This window comes from Saimiri boliviensis, chromosome 17, assembly GCF_048565385.1.
Source record: "Saimiri boliviensis isolate mSaiBol1 chromosome 17, mSaiBol1.pri, whole genome shotgun sequence".
Lineage (NCBI taxonomy): Eukaryota > Metazoa > Chordata > Mammalia > Primates > Cebidae > Saimiri > Saimiri boliviensis.
The window spans coordinates 17,588,554-17,605,976 of NC_133465.1; positions in this window are offsets into that span (position 1 = coordinate 17,588,554).

Here is a 17,423-nt window from a genome sequence, read left to right on the forward strand (position 1 = left end):
CCATGTTGGCCAGGCTGGTCTCAAACTCCTGACCTCAGGTGATCCACCCACCTCAGCCTCCCAAAGTGCTGGGATTACAGGCGTGAGCCACCATGCTGGGCTCTTTTTGTTGTTGTTTTTGTTTTTTTGAGACAGTGTCTTGCTCTGTCACCCAGGCTGGTGTGCGGTGGTGCAATCTCAGCTCACTGCAGCGTTGACCTCCTGGGTTCAAGCAATCCTCCTATCTCAGCCTCCCAAGTAGCTGGGACTAGAAGGGCACACCAACATACCCAGCTAATTTTTGTATCTTTTATAGAGACGAGGGTCTCCCTATGTTGCTCAGGCTGGTCTTGAACTCCCAAGCTCAAATGATCCATCCGCCTTGGCCCCCCAAAGTACTGGGATTGCAAGTGTGAGCGCCTGGCCGATTTTGTCTTTTTCTTCTCTCTCATCCCATTTCTGTCCCCTTTTCCTTCTGTAACACGGTGAGGGGTTAAAACATTACAGTTATATAGTTGCGTAGGGTCATGTGACTCCTATTCTTTCATTTGTTTCATTAACATGATTTAAAATACATCTTGGGGGAAGAAACTAACTGAAGATTTTATATGCGGTTTGTGGTTTCTCTCTGTTCCTCCCCCAGATCACCCAATGATAAGAGGGTAGAAAAGATTTCCTAGTTTTCGATGCAAAAATAACAGGAATAGAGTAAATACAAATCCAAACTTATATAGAAAGGCCTGAAGATGGGATGTGGGAAGGCCAGTGTGCTGCAACCCAGGAGTTTCTGGAGCCTGTTCCTGATCAGAGGCTCCTGATGTTTGGCCAAGGGCGGTGGTATTTCGACTAAGTTGTAACTAGCTTCTAGGAAGACAATGGACTGATTTTGAAGGAAACTATTTGTGAAAGCCAAATACATTAAACATTTTTTACCTTTTGAAAAATTTTCATAGTATAAAAGGATTAACAAACGTGTGTGTGCATGTCGTCTTTTTTTTTTTTTGCCATAGTCTTGCCTTGTCTCCCAGGCTGGAGTGTAGTAGCACAATCTCGGCTCACTGCAACCTCCGCCTCCCGGGTTCAAGCAATTCCCTGCCTCAACCTCCCCAGTAGTTGGGATTACAGGCGCCCACCACCACGCCTGGCTAATTTTTGTATTTTTAGTAGAGACGGGGTTTCACCATCTTGGCCAGGCTGTTCTGGAACTCCTGACCTCGTGATCCACCCGCCTCTGCCGCCCAAAGTGCTGGGATTACAGGCGTGAGCCACTGTGCCCGGCCCAAGTGGTTTTGTTTTGTTTTGTTTAAATAAAAGAACATTTATTTATATTCCACCTTGGTCCACAAAGAATTTGAACTAGTTTGCAAAATACTTCCCTAAAAGAAGGAGACATAAATAGTTGTTAGAATTGGATCAAAGGGACATGAGTGGGAAAGCCTGGAGCCAGGGGTGAGGATGGCATCGGATAGGCTGGAAATCACGCTGAGGTTTTGTGGACGCCTTGATCTGGGGGAAGGGCAGGCCTGGGTGCTGAGGCACAGCCACAGTTCCCTTGACCCTCAGCAGGTAGACACCGCGGCATGGAGCATGGTGTTCTGGGCAGCTTGACGCCAGAGACAGAGGAGCAATTTTTGTTCCATCTTTTGTTAAGTTGTGTGTTGTAAGCGAGAGGTCTAACGTCGGAGCTCAGGTTGATAAAAGCTCAGGACAGCGGAAGCGGCAGGTCCCGAGGCCTTGATCCTGCCCACATGGGTAGGCTGAGCCTGAGGGGAGGGTAACATATTTCTCATTTCTTTGTGTTGGAGGCATTCAATATCATCTTTTCTTTTTTTTTCTGTCTTTTCCTTTCTCTCTCTCCTTCCTTCCTTCCTTCCTTCCTTCCTTCCTTCCTTCCTTCCTTTCTGTCTCCCCCTGCCCTCCCCTCCCCTCCCCTCCCCTCCCCTCGACTTCTTCAGGAGCTTGCTCTGTCACCCAGGCTGGAGTGCAGTGGCACAATCACAGCTCACTGCAGCCTCAAACTCCTGGGTTCAAACGATCCTCCCACCTCACCCTTCTGAGTAGCTAGAACCACAGTTGTGCTCCGTCACGTCCAGCTAATTTAAAAATTCTTTGTAGAGATGGAGCCTGGTTATGTTGCCCAGGCTTCAATATCCTCCTTCCAGCTATTTGAAGCTCTCTGTGGTAACCACAGTCTTCCTGCAGCGAGGTGGAACACAGGAGCGTATTCCTTGTCTAACTGTAACTTTTTTTCCATTAACACATCTCTCTCTCTCCCGCATCCCCCTACTCTTCTGTGTGACTTTATTATTGTTGTTATTATTTTTTGAGACAGAGTCTTGCTCTGTTGCCCAGGCTGGAGTGCAGGGGCACGATCTTGGCTCACTGCAACCTCCGCCTCCCAGGTTAAAACAATTCCTGTGCCTCATCTTCCTGAGTAGCTGGGATTATAGATGCATACCACCATGCTCAGCTAATTTTGTATTTTTAGTAGAGAAGGGGTTTTGTCATGTTGACTGGGCTGGTCGTGAACTCCTGGCCTCAAGGTGATCTGCCCACCTCGTCCTCCCAAAGTGCCGGGATTACAGCTTTGAGCCACTACACCCAGCTCTGTGTGACTTTTTAAAACACAAAACTTTTCATAAATTGGGATGCTTAACCTTTCCGTTTTCCTGGCAGTCTGAGGTGTTTGGGAGCTGTAGTCACGCCATTCCCCCGGCTGGAGTTGAGTCTCGCTGTGCGGTGTGTCTTCATTGTGCCACAGCCCTCCTGCGGCACGGTTAGATGGAGACCCTGGTGTCATGGGGTCCTGCTGGGCAGTGTGTTTGTGGCCTGTCAGTTACGTGGTGGGGGCCGGAGTTTGTGCTCCAGGCCAGAGTGGTGGTCTCTGGAGAAACTAATTCACCTGGGGCTGCCATTGCCTCTAACTGTGAGACCCAGGACGGGTCTTTCAGCCCCTCACCCTGAGTGTCTCTTTGCCTTACCTTCAGGCTACTCTCTATGCCTTTGGTTGTCAGGGACTGGGTGAGGGCTGGTCAAGAGGGTGACACGACTGGTCCTATTCCTCCCTGGAGGGGTAAAGCCTGGGATGTGGAGCCAGGCTTCCCAGCCTCAGGTCACCATCTGAATAACCTGGGCAAGGGACATATACTTCCTGTAACTCAGGTTACCCAAGACAAAAAATGAGATTAGTGTTCCTAGCACCGTGTACATGAGAGGCTTAGGGCAGTGCCTGGCACATAGTATGTGCTCAATAAAAGTTTGCTATTAAAAAAAAAATGTGCTATTATTACTAACTGCACATCCTACTGGCAGATCAGGGCATCACCTTTAGATGTTAACCACAACTTAACTATGTTTATTTTTTATTTTTTTGAGACAGGGTTTCACTCTGTCACCCAGGCTAGAATGCAGTGGCATGCTCTTGGTTCACTGCAACCTCCATCTCCTGGGTTCAAGCAATTCTCCTGATGAAGCCTCCCAAGTAACTGGGATTACAGGCACCTGCCACCAGGCCCAGCAAATTTTGTATTTTTAGTAGAGATGAGGTTTCACCATGTTGGACAGGCTGGTCTCAAACTCCTGACCTCAAGTGATCTACCTGCCTTAGCCTCCCAAAGTGCTGGGATTATGGGCATGGGCCACACCTGCCCAGCCCACAACTTAACTTTAAATATAGAAATTATAATGCGCTGTACTGTTTAAGAAAAACTAGTTTTCACATTTCCCCAGTTGACACAAGGTGGTTACCATCCTTTAGTTAGAAGGCACATATTTATTTATTTATTTTTAGACAGAGTCTTGCTCTGTCCCCCAGGCCAGAGTGCAGTGGTGCGATCTCAGCTCACTGCCATCTCCACCTCCTGGGTTCAAGTGATTTTTCTGCCTTAGCCTCCTGAGTAGCTGGGACTACAGGCACCCACCACTATGCCTGGCTAATTTTTTTTTTTTTTTTGTATTTTTGTATTTTTATTAGAGATGGGGTTTCACCACTTTGGCCAGGCAGGTCTCGAACTCTTGACTTTGTGATCCACCCACCTTGGCCTCACAAAATGCTGGGATTACCGGCGTGAGCCACCGTGCCCGGCAAAAGGCATATTTTTTTCAACAATCAGGATAGATGTAGATACCCATTTGATCTAAAATACAGAGCCTTAAGCAAACATCTGTGAGTTGCCCTTTAGAGACAAGCTTGTTGAGGTTCCTCCATGAGAAGGGAGCTGTCTGATGTGACCCTGAACTGGCGTCGTCCCCTGAACGTCTGCCACGCCAGGTCTGTGGTTCTCTTGCAGGTGGTGAACATTACTGGGATTGCAGTTGGCACCGGCTTAGTCTCAGCTTGTGACACCCTCATGCCTCAGGTGAGGCCCGCCCTCCCCCACATACCTTTTCTTTGGCAGTTACCTTTCATAATTGAGACTGTCTAGGGAACCATCCAACCTGTGGGTTTTGTTGCTTTTTATTTGTCAAATACAGACGGTTCCCGACTGAGGTTTTTCAGCTTTGCCATGGTACAACAGCGACATCAGTTCAGTAGCTGCACTTCCGACCCCCACCCAACCATTCTGCTTTCCACTTTTAGTACCATCCAGTAGATTCCATGAGATAGTCAACAGTGTATCACAAAATAGGCTTTATCTCAGATAATTTTACTCAGTGGTCAGCTAATGTAAACGTGCTGAGCAAGTTTAAGGAGGGCCAGGCTAAGCCGTGATGTTTGGTAGGTTAGATGCAGTCAATGCATTTTCAACTTAGGATATTTCTAATTTATAGTTGTGAGATAGCTAGGTAGCCCATTGTAAGTCATGAAGCATCTTTTGAAAAAAATTATATTTTTATTTTGGAGGCAAGATTTCCCTATGTGGCCGAGGCTGGACTTGAACTCCTGGGCTCAAGAGATCCTGCTGCCTTAGCCTCCCATGTAGCTAGGACTACCGCTGTAAGCATCTGCACATGGCTGCTAATGACTGGAAATACAACCAGCATCAGCTGGGTGTAGTGGCTCACTCCTGTAATCCTAACACTTTGGGAGGCCAAAGCAGGCAGATCTCCTGAGGTCAGAAGTTCGAGACCAGCCTGGCCAACATGATGAAACCCTATCTCTACTGAAAATACAAAAATTAGCTGGGCGTGGTGGTGGGCGCCTGTAATCCCCAAGGATTTATTTCTTTAACCTATAATTCCAGCAGTCCTCTCTGGTATTGTCTTTGGGGTGCGTAGTCCTTTATTTCTGGGCTCTCTATTCTGTTCCATTGGTCTATATGTCTTTCACTGCTAGTACCATACTGTTTTTGTTTTGTTTTGTTTTAAGAGATGGAGTGTCACTCTGTCACACAGGCTGGAGTATAGTGGTGCCATCGTAGCTCAGCCCCAGTATCTTTCTGCAGAGCTCCCCAGGCCCATCTTCCACCATAACCGAACAGAGTTCAGCGGCTCTCTGAGGAAGCAAATGCTTCCTATGTGAATACTAGCCTTCAACTCCATTTTTGAGGATGGTTCCCACACCCAGGCTGAAACCTGTATCAGGTTCTTCCCAATCCCCGCATGTATGGATCCAGAAACAGAGTTTTTGGAATTATCCTCTATAGTGGCAGCCTTGGCCCTTTTAATCTAAATTCTGTACAGTAATAAATTTTAAATCAGTGAGGTTTTATTATGTACTGACTTTGTAAAAAAAAAAAAAGAAATGTACTGTTTTGACTGAATTTACCGATAAATTTGTCAGGTTTGTCAGATCAGTAGTTAATTAACACCCCACTTTAATGTGATTTTTAGATCACAGCTACTTTCTTTTCGTCTTACAGAGATATTACTTCCCTTGTGAGCCAAGTGATGCCTATTTTTGCTCCCTTTCTTCTATCTGATGCACTTGCAGTATTTGGAGTGATTTTACTCTAATATAGATAGCAAAATTTGTTTTGGGTTTCTAGCTTTTTAATTAAAAATTAAATGTCAGTGATTTTGTTTTTAAAAAGAGAAAGCTCTTGCTTTAGACAGTGTGAGTCACTTGAGGGAAGATGGGTTATTAGGGAATGTAGCCTCTCAAGGTGGAGAAGAGGCTTGGAGTCAAGAGAGTTTACCCTTCTCTAACGTCATCTGGTGCCTGAATGCCAGGTGTTGTATACAAGTGGTGAGGTGACCTCTGCTTGAACCCTGCACTGCAGGCCATGCCACCTTTGAGTTCACTCTGACCACTAGAAAGTCCCTGTCTGGAGGGGAACATCACACACTGGGGTCTGTTGGGGGCTGGTGGGGGGGTAAGGGAGGGATAGCAGAGGGTGGAGGGATTGGGGAGGGATAACAGGAGAAATACCTAATGTAGGTGACGGGGGGATGGATGCAGCAAACCACCATGGCATGTGTGTATACCTATGTAACAATCCTGCATGATCTGCACATGTACCCCAGAACTTAAAGTATAATAAATAAATAAGCAACGGATTCATTAAAAAAAAGAAAAATGATTAAATTGGGACTCCATGCATTAACATGGATGAAACTGTAGAAACATAATGCTTAGCAAAAATATAAAACTTTCAGAATGAAAAATAAAAAGAGGCCGGGCAAGGTGGCTCATGCCTGTAATCCCAGCACTTTGGGAGGCTGAGGTGGGTGGATCATGAGGTCAGGAGATCAAGACCATCCCGGCCATGATGAAACCCCATCTCTACTAAAATGCAAAAAATTAGCCGGGCGTGGTGGTGCACGCCTGTAGTCCCAGATACTCAGGAGGCTGAGGCAGGGGAATCCCTTGAATCCAGGAGACAGAGGTTGCAGTGAGCCGAAATCGTGCCACTGCCCTCCAACCTGGCAAAAGAGCAAGACTCCGTCTCAAAAAAAAAAAAAAAAAAAAAAGAAAAAAGAAAAAGAAAGTCCCTGTATCGGCCTATCTGTGGGTTTACAGGGATTTGAAGACCTGCTCTAGCCCAGAATCAGCCCATCAGGCTTATTCCTAGTTGAGTTTTTCCTCATGACATGATTTCTAGGCATTAGTCATCTTGCCTTTTTTCCATGGAAGTTCTTGCACTTTGTCCACGTTGTCCTGAAGATGTGGCACCCATTGAAACTGGCCATGAGAAATGTGGATGGGAAGCCTGCAATGGCGTTAATGCTTTTCAGCCATGAATGATATTAGGCTAATTTCTTTGGAGAAGCCATTGATGAAACCTCTGCATCTTTTTTTTTTTTTTTAATTTTTGCTTTTGCATTTTTTTTTTTAACTTACAAAATGTTCTTAAATAGTCAAGATAAAGAGTTAGAGATTTAAGTCTTGTTACCTGATAGGTTTCTAATGAAAGGGGCTGTGGATATTTGGTGCTGTTGTTGTTAATATTTCAACTATGACACAGAATAGGATATTACAGAATAAAACCTTCAGCCAGGTGTGGTGGTGCATGCCTCTAATCCCAGCACTTTGGCAGGCCACGGCGGGCGGATGGCTTGAGCCCAGGAGTTTGACACCAATCTGGGTGACATGGCAAAACCTCGTCTCTACAACAAAACTATGTACCTGTAGTCCCAGCTTCTCTGGAGGCTGAGGTGGGAAGATCCCCTGAGCCCAAGAGTTCGAGGCTACAGTGAACTCTGATCACACCACTGCACTCCAGCCTGGGCAACAGAGTGAGACCCTATCTCAAAAAGTTTTTTTCCAGGAGATTATTTTGAGACAGGATCTGGCTCTGTTGCCCAGGGCCCAGCAGTGGCATGATCATAGCTCCCTGCTGCTTTGATCTCCTGGGCTCAAGCAATCCTCCCACCTCAGCCTCCCATGTAGCTGGGACTTACAGATGTGCACTACCACTTCTGGCTTTTTTTTTTAGTTTTAGTAGAGATGGGATCTCACTATGTTTCCCATGGTGATCTTGAACTTCTGAGCTCAAGCAATCCTCCTGCTTTGGTATCCCAAAGTGCTGGGATTACAGGCATGAGCCACTGTGCCTGGCCCTAGATTTTATTGACATAAAATTCATATAATATAAAATTAACCCTTCCAAAACATTTTTATCATACCAAAAAGGAAACCCAGATGTTAACCTCTCACTCATCACACCCCTCTCTTTGAGCTCCTGGCAACCACTAATCTGCTTTCTGTGCCTGTGGATTTACCTATTTTAGATATTTCATATTGAAGGAATCATAGAACATGTGACCTTTTGAGTCTGGCTTTTTAAACTTGGCAGCATGATGGTTTTGTGATTTTCTCAAAACTTGATTCCTTTTTCTGGCTGAATGTTTTATTGTGTGATATGCCATATGGTGTTTACTAATCAGTTGATGGACGTTTAGGTTGCTTCTACTTTTTGGCTATTGTGAATAATGCTACAGTAAATACTCGTGTACAGGTTTTTGTTTCAACACCTGTTTTCACTTCTTTTGAGTCTATAACTAGGATTGGAATTACTGGGTCATATGATTCTATATAGTTTTTTTTTTTTTTTTGAGGAACTGCCAAAATGTTTCCCACAGTGGCTGTACCATTCTTCACTGCCACCAGCAGTGTATGAGGTTTCCAGTTTCGCCACATCCTTGCTAACACTTGTGATTTTCTTTTTGTTTTTAGTTATATGATACTAGTCGGTGTGAAGTCGTATCTCTTTGTGATTACTAGAGATCACATACTACTAACGATGCCAAGTCTATTTTCTGAAATACTTCAGAAACTCAGACACACATAAAGAAAGAATGAGTATTAGAAAAGGAATAAGTGAAGGCAAAATATTTTCTCTTTCTTTTAATTGATAAAAATTATATGAAAATAATGGTAACAGTGTACTTGGTTATTATAGCTTGTTCATAGCTAAAACGAAGGACAGCAGTTTTATAAGGGTCAAGAAGGAGGAACTGAGAATATTCTAAGGCACTTGCACTACCCATGAAGAAGAATAATGTTATTCAAAAGTGGAACTAGGTTAGTTGTAAATGTATATTGCAAACTCTAGGGCAACTATTGAAAAAAAATTTAAAAAGTAACATCATCAATATGCTAAGAGAAGAAAGATAATAGAATCTCATAAAATGCTCCGTTAAAACCAAGAAGGGCAGAAAAACAATGGAAGAAAAACAAGAACAGGGACAACAAATAGAAGGTAACATATATAGACACTAATTTCATATATACCAATAATGACGCCTTTTCTTGAAAAATAAAAACAACAAAGTGAGAATAGAAGGAAAGTTCCTCAAAATGATAAAAGCCATATATGACAAACCTCTAGCTAAGATCATACTCAATGGTGAAAGACTGAAAGCTTTTCCCCTAAGATCAAGAACGAGACAAAAATGTCTGCTTTCTTCCCTTCCATTCACAATATTATTGAAAGTTTAAGATGGTGCTATTAGGCAACAAAAAGAATAAAAGGCATTTGTATTGGAAAGGAAGAAGTAAAATTATCTATGTTCAAAAATGACATGGTCTCATACATATAAAACCCTTAACATTCCACAAAACCATTAGACCCAGCTAATGAATTCAGAAGTCACAGGATGCAAATCACAACACACAAAATGAGTTGTATTTCCGTACTCTAGCAATGAATGATCCCAAAAAGATCCATGGATTCAACACTCCTAATCAAAATCTAGCAGGTTATTTTGCAGATACTGACAAACTTGATTCTAAAGATGACATGGAAAAGCAAAAACCCAGAATAGCCAACACAATATTGAAGGAGAACGAAGTTGGTAGACTGACGCTACCAACTACAGGATTTACCACAAAGTAGAGTAGACAAGATGATGTGGCATTGATGAATGAATACACAAACAAATCAGCAGAACAAAATAGAAAACCGGAAACTAGATTCACACTAATACAGTCAACTAAGGTTTAACAAAGAAACAACAGCAATTCAATGGAAAAATGAAAGCCTGATTGACAAATGGTACTGAAACAACCAGACATCCACATGCCACAAAACAAAACAAAACAAAACGAAAACCTAGAGAAAGATCTTAGGCTTTTTTTTCCTGACATGCATCATTATAATAAAACTCTTAGGAGAACATCTGGGTGGCCTTGGGTTTGGCAATGACTTTTTAGACACAAAACCAAAAGCACCATTCATGAAAGAAAAATTCATAAATTGGACTTCATTAAAATTTAAAACTTGGGCTGTAAAAAAATACTGTCAACAGAATGAAAAGAGAAGCCAAGGATTATGAGAAACTCTTTGTAAAAATATATCTGATATAAAAGACTATTTATCTAAAATATACAAATAACTCTTTAAACTCAACAATAAGAAAGCAACCCAATTAAAAATGGTCCAAACAGACCTCACTGAAGAATCTATACAGATGGCAAATAAAGATGTGTAAAGATACTCAACATGTGTCATCAGGGAATTGGTAATAAAACAATGAGATATTACTATACACCTATTAGAATGACTAAAATTCAAAGCACTGATACCACCAAGTGCTGGCAAGGATGTGGCACAACAGTAATGCTTACATATTGTTGGTAGGAATGCATTATGAATGGTACAGCCACTTTGGAAGAGTTTTGTAGTTTCTTACAAAGCTAAGCATAGGCGTCCAATAAGCACACATCAGCTATTTACCTGAATGAGTTGAAAACTTACATCTATGCGTTTTAAGTATTTTTTGGGTATTTTACCATGTTAATCATTTTTAAGTGAACAACTCGGGGCATTCAGCACATTCACGATGTTGTGCAATCATCGCCACTATTTCCCTCCAGAACTTTTTCATCATTCCAAATAGAAACTCTCTCTGTCACCATCAAGCATTAGCTCCATTACTATAACCGCTTCCCTTGCTCCCAGCCCCAGCCTTTAGTAACCACTGTTCTACTTTCTGTCTCTATGAATTTGACTATTCTAAGTATATCATGTAAGTGAAAGCATTTGTTTCCTTTTCATTTTATGTAATTTTGTCAAACATTTCTTTTTGTATCTCTTACCTTTTGTTGTTTCTCATGTGACTTTCATCTCTATTAAGGTGTGCTTTTCTCTTCTCTTTCTTTCCTGAGTTTCAATACAAGTTTGCCCTCTCCTGTTTTCTTATCATCTATTCTTTCTGTTTGTATATATACATATATGTGTGTGTATATATATATAATTGCACTTTAGGTTCTGGGGTACATGTGCAGATGATGCAGGATTGTTGCATAGGTACATACATGGCAATGTGGTTTGCTGCCTCCATCCCCGTCACCTGTATCTGGCATTTCTCTCCATGTTATCCCTCCCCAACCTCCCTACCCCACAGTCCCTCCCCTAGTCCCCATAAACAGACCCCAGTGTGTGATGCTCCCCTCCCTGTGTCCATGTGTTCTCATTGTTCAACACTGGCCTATGACTGAGAACATGTGGTATTTGTTTTTCTGTTCTTGTGTCAGTTTGCTTTCAGATTCCAGATTCATCCATGTCCCTACAAAGGACACAAACTCATTGTTTTTTATGGCTGCATAGTATTCCATGGCGTGTATGTGCCACATTTTCCTTGTACAGTCTATCATCAATGGGTATTTGGGTTGGTTCCAGGTCTTTGCTATTGTAAACAGTGCCTCCATGAACATGCATGTGCATGTGTCTTTATAATAGAACAATTTATAATCCTTTGGATATATACCCAGTAATGGGATTGATGGGTCAAATGGAATTTCTATTTCTAGGTCCTTGAGGAATCAACACACTGTCTTCCACAATGGTTGAACTAATTTACACTCCCACCAACAGTGTAAAAGTGTTCCTATTTCTCCGCATCCTCTCCAGCATCTGTTGTCTCCAGATTTTTTTTTTTTTTTTTTGAGACAGAGTTTCGCTCTTGTTACCCAGGCTGGAGTGCAATGGCGCGATCTCGGCTCACCGCAACCTCCGCCTCCTGGGTTCAGGCAATTCCCCTGCCTCAGCCTCCTGAGGAGCTGGGACTACAGGCACGTGCCACCATGCCCAGCTAATTTTTTTTGTATTTTTAGTAGAGACGGGGTTTCACCATGTTGACCAGGATGGTCTCGATCTCTTGACCTCGTGATCCACCCGCCTCGGCCTCCCAAAGTGCTGGGATTACAGGCTTGAGCCACCGCGCCTGGCCGTCTCCAGATTTTTTAATGATCACCATTTTAACTGGCCTGAGATGGTATCTCAATGTGGTTTTGATTTGCATCTCTCTAATGACCAATGATGATGAGCATTTTTTCATGTTTGTTGGCCACATAAATGCCTTCTCTTGAAAAGTATCTATTCATGTCCTTTGCCCACTTTTGATTTTTTTTTCTTTTTTTTTTTGTAAATCTGTTTTAGTTCTTTGCAGATTCTGGATATTAGACCTTTGTCAGATGGGTAGATTACAAAAATTTTTTCTCATTATGTTGGTTGCTGGGTCATTCTAATAATTGTTTCTTTTGCTGTACACAAGCTCTGGAGTTTAATTAGATCCAATTTGTCTATTTTGGCTTTTGTTGCCAATGCTTTTGTTGTTTTAGTCATGAAGTCCTTGCCTATGCCTATGTCCTGAATGGTTTTGCCTAGGTTTTCTTCTAGGGTTTTTATGGTGTTAGGCCTTATGTTTAAGTCTTTAATCCATCTGGAGTTAATTTTAGTGTAAGGTGTCAGAAAGGGGTCCAGTTTCTGCTTTCTGCACATGGCTAGCCAGTTTTCCCAACACCATTTATTTAACAGGGAATCCTTTCCCCATTGCTTGTTTTTGTCAGGTTTGTCAAAGATCAGATGGTTGTAGATGTGTGGTATTGCCTCTGACGCCTCTGTTCTGTTCCATTGGTCTGTATCTCTGTTTTGGTACCAGTACCATGCTGTTTTGATTACTGTAGCCTTATAGTATAGTTTGAAGTCAGGGAGTGTGATGCCTCCCACTTTGTTCTTTTTGCTTAGAATTGACTTGGCTATACAGGCTCTCTTTTGGTTCCATATGAAGTTTAAGGTGGTTTTTTCCAGTTCTGTGGAGGGTCATAGGTAGCCTGATGGGGATAGCGCTGAATCTATAAATTACTTTGGGAAGTATGGCCATTTTCACAATATTGATTCTTCCTAACCATGAGCATGGACTGTTTTTCCATCTGTTTGTGTCCTCTCTTATTTCATTGAGCAGTGGTTTGTAGTTCTCCTTGAAGAGGTCCTTTAAATCCTTTGTCAGTTGTATTCCTAGGTATTTTATTCTCTTTGTAGCAATTGTGAATGGCAGTTTGTTCTTGCTTTGGCTCTCTTTAAGTCTGTTATTGGTGTATAGGAATGCTTGTGATTTCTGCACATTGATTTTGTATCCTGAGACTTCACTGAAGTTGTTTATCAGTTTCAGTAGGTTTTGGGCTGAGACAATGGGATCTTCTAAATATACCTCTGTGTCCTCTGCAAATAGAGACAATTTGACTTCCTCCTTTCCTAACCAAATACCCTTTATTTCTTTTTTTTGACTGACTGCTCTGGCTAGAACTTCCAATATTATATTAAACAGGAGTGGTGACAGAGGGCATCCTTGTCTAGTGCCTGATTTCAAAGGGAATCCTTCCAGTTTTTGCCCAGATATTGGCTGTGGGTTTGTTGTAAGCAGCTTTTATTATTTTGAGATATATTCCATCAATACCTAGTTTATTGAGAGTTTTTAGCATAAAGGGCTGTTGAATTTTGTCAAAGGCTTTCTCTGCATCAATTGAGATAATCATGTGGAGTTTGTCTTTGGTTCTGTTTATGTGGGGGGATTACATTTCTAGACTTGCGTATGTCGAACCAGCTTTGCATCCCCGGGATGAAGCCTACTTGATTGTGATGGATAAGCTTTTTAATGTGCTGTTGCAATCAGTTTGCCAGTATTTTATTGAAGATGTTTGCATCTATGTTGATCATGGATATTGGCCTGAAATCTCCTTTTCTTGTTGAGTCTCTGCTGGGTTTTGGTATCAGGATGATGTTGGTCTCATACAATGATTTGGGAAGGATTCCCTCTTTTTGGATTGCCTTGGAATAGTTTCAGAAGGAATGGTACCAGCTCCTCTTTGTATGTCTGGTAGAATTTGGCTGTGAACTCATCTGAACCTGGGCTTTTTTTTTATTGGTAGGCTATTAATTGCTGCCTCAACTTCAGCCCTTGTTATTGGTCTATTCAGGGTTTCAACTTTTTCCTGGTTTAGGCTTGGGAGGGTGCAACTGTGCAGGAATTTATCCATTTCTTCCAGGTTTACTAGTTTATGTGCATAGAGTTGTTTGTAATAATCTCTGATGATGCTTTGTATTTCTGTGCAATCTGTGGTGATATCCCCTTTATCATTTGTTATTGCATCTATTTTATTATTCTTTTCTTTTTTATTAATCCAGCTAGTGGTCTATTTTGTTGATCTTTTTTGAAAAAAGCAAGCTCCTGGATTTATTGACTTTTTGTGTCTCTACCTCCTTCAGTTCTGCTCTGATCTTAGTTATCTCTTGTCTTCTGCCAACTTTGAGTTTTTTTGATCTTGCTCCTCTAGCTCCTTCAATTTTGATGATAGGGTGTCAATTTTGGATCTTTCCTTGCTTCTCATGTGGGCATTTGTTGCTATAAATTTTCCTGTAGACACTGCTTTAAGTGTGTCCCAGAGATTCTGGTACGTTGTGTCTTCATTATCGTTGGTTTCGAAGAACATCTTTATTTCTGCCTTCATTTCATTGTTTATCCAGTCAACATTCAAGAGCCAGTTGTTCAGTTTCCATGAAGTTGTGCAGTTCTAAGTTAGTTTCTTAATCTTGAGCTCTAATTTGATTGCACTGTAGTCTGAGAGACTGTTATGATTTCCATTCTTTTGCATTTGTTAAGGAGTGATTTACTTCCAATTATGTGGTCAATTTTAGAGTAGGTGTGATGCGGTGCTGAGAAAAATGTATATTTTGTGGATCTGGGGTGAAGAGTTCTGTAGACGTCTATTAGGTTTGCTTGTTCTAGATCTGAGCTGAAGTCCTGGATATCCTTGTTAATTTTCTGTCTCATTGATCTATATTGACAGTGGAGTTTTAAAGTCTCCCACTACTATTGTGTGGGAGTCTGAGTCTCTTTGTAGGTCATTAAGAACTTGCCTTATGTATCTGGGTACTCCTGTACTGGGTGTGTATATATTTAGGATAGTTAGCTTTTCTTGTTGCATTGATCCTTTTACCATTATGTAATGCCCTTCTTCGTCTCTTTTGATCTTTGTTGGTTTAAAGTCTATTTTATCAGTGACTAGGGTTGCAACTCCTGTTTTTTCTTTTGCTCTCCATTTGCTTGGTAAATCTTCCTCCATCCCTTTATTGTGAGCCTATGTGTGTCCCTGCATGTGAGATGGGTTTCCTGGATACAGGACACTAGTGGGTTTTGACTTTTTATCCAATTTGCCAGTCTGTGTCTTTTGATTAGGGCATTTAGCCCATTTACATTTAAGGTTAATATTGTTATGTGTGAATTTGATCCCATAAATTCCCAGGAGGCGGCTCACCGCAACCTCCGCCTCCTGGGTTCAGGCAATTCTCCTGCCTCAGCCTCCCGAGTAGCTAGGATTACAGGCACACGCCACCATGCCCAGCTAATTTTTTGTATTTTTAGTAGAGACAGGGTTTCACCATGTTGAGCTGGATGTTTTGCCCATTAGTTGATGCAGTTTCTTCATCATGTCGACACTCTTTACCATTTGGTATGTTTTTGGAGTAGCTGGTACTGGTTGGTCCTATGTTTAGCACTTCTTTCAGGAGCTCTTGTAAGGCAGGCCTGGTGGTGATGAAATCTCTCAGCAATTGGTTGTTCATAAAGGATTTTATTTCTCCTTCGCTTATGAAGCTTAGTTTGGCTGGATATGAAATTCTAGGTTGAAAGTTCTTTTCTTTAAGGATGTTGAATATTGGCCTACACTGTCTTCTGGCTTGTAGGGTTTCTGCTGAGCAATCCACTGTGAGTCTGATGGGCTTCCCTTCGTGGGTAACCCGACCTTTCTCTCTGGCTGCCCTTAGCATTTTTTTCCTTCATTTCAACCCTGGTGAATCTGATGATTATATGACTTGGGTTTGCTCTCCTTGAGGAATATCTTTGTGGTGTTCTCTGTATTTCCTGGACTTGAATATTGGCCTGCCTTGCTAGTTAGGGCAATGACTTGGGTTTGCTCTCCTTGAGGAATATCTTTGTGGTGTTCTCTGTATTTCCTGGACTTGAATATTGGCCTGCCTTGCTAGTTAGGGCAAGTTCTCCTGGATAATATCCTAAAGAGTGTTTTCCAGCTTGATTCATTCTCTCCGTCACATTCAGCTACACCTATCAAATGTAGATTAGGTCTTTTCACACAATCCCATATTTCTTGAAGGCTTTGTTCATTTCTTTTTACTCTTTTTTCTCTAGTCTTGTCTTCTCATTTTATTTCATTAAGTTGATGTTCAATTTCTGATATCCTTTCTTCTGCTTGGGCAATTGCAATTCGGCTATTGAAACTTGTGTATGCGTCACGAAGTTCTCGTGTTGTTTTTTTCAGCTCCATCAATTCATTTATATTCTTCTCTAAGCTGTTTATTCTGGTTAGCATTTCGTCAAACCTTTTTTCAAGGTTCTTAGTTTCTTTGCACTGGGTTAGAACGTGATCTTTCAGCTCAGAGTAGTTTGTTATTACCACCTTCTGAAGCCTGTTTCTGTCAATTCATCAGACTCAGTCTCCATCCAGTTTTGTTCCTTTGCTCATGATGAGTTGTGATCCCTTGGAGGAGAGGCATTCTAGTTTTGGGTATTTTCATCCTTTTTGCACTGGTTTCTTCCCATCTTTGTGGATTTATCTACCTGAGGTCATTTTAGTTGGTGACTTTTGGATGGGATCTCTGAGTGGATGTCCTTTTTGTTGATGATAAAGTTATTTATTTCTGTTTTTTAGTTTTCCTTAGAACACTCAGGCCCCTCTGTGTAGGACTGCTGGAGGTCCACTCCAGACTCTGGTTGCCTGGGAATCACCTGCGGTGGCTGCAGGTAAGGGTTGCTGCCAGTTTCTTCTAATATCTTCATCCCTGAAGGATACCTGCCAGATGTCAGCTTGAGCACTCCTTTATGAGGTGATTCTTTGGCTACATTGGGGTCAGAAAACTGCTTGAGGAGACAGTCTGTCCCTTAAAGGAGCTCAAGTGCTGAGCTGTGAGCTCCGTTGTTCTGTTCAGAGCTGCTGGGCAGGTACATTTATGTCTGTTGCAGTGGAACTCATAACCGCCTTTTTCCTAGGTGCTCTGTCCTGGGAACATGGGGCTTTATTTATAAATTCCTGACATGCTGCTGCCTTTTATCAGAGCTTCCCTGCCTAGCAAGGAGGTTGCCTAGTCACAGTCTGCCAGCAGAGGAGTTGCTGAGCTGTTGTGGGCTCTGCCCAGCTGCTATGTGAACTTCCTTGCAGTTTTGTTTATAGAGGTATAGTTAGAACTGCCTCAGTAGTGGCGGATTGCCTTGGTAATGGCGGATGGCCTCGGTAATGGTGGACTGCCACGGTAGTGGCGGACTGCCTT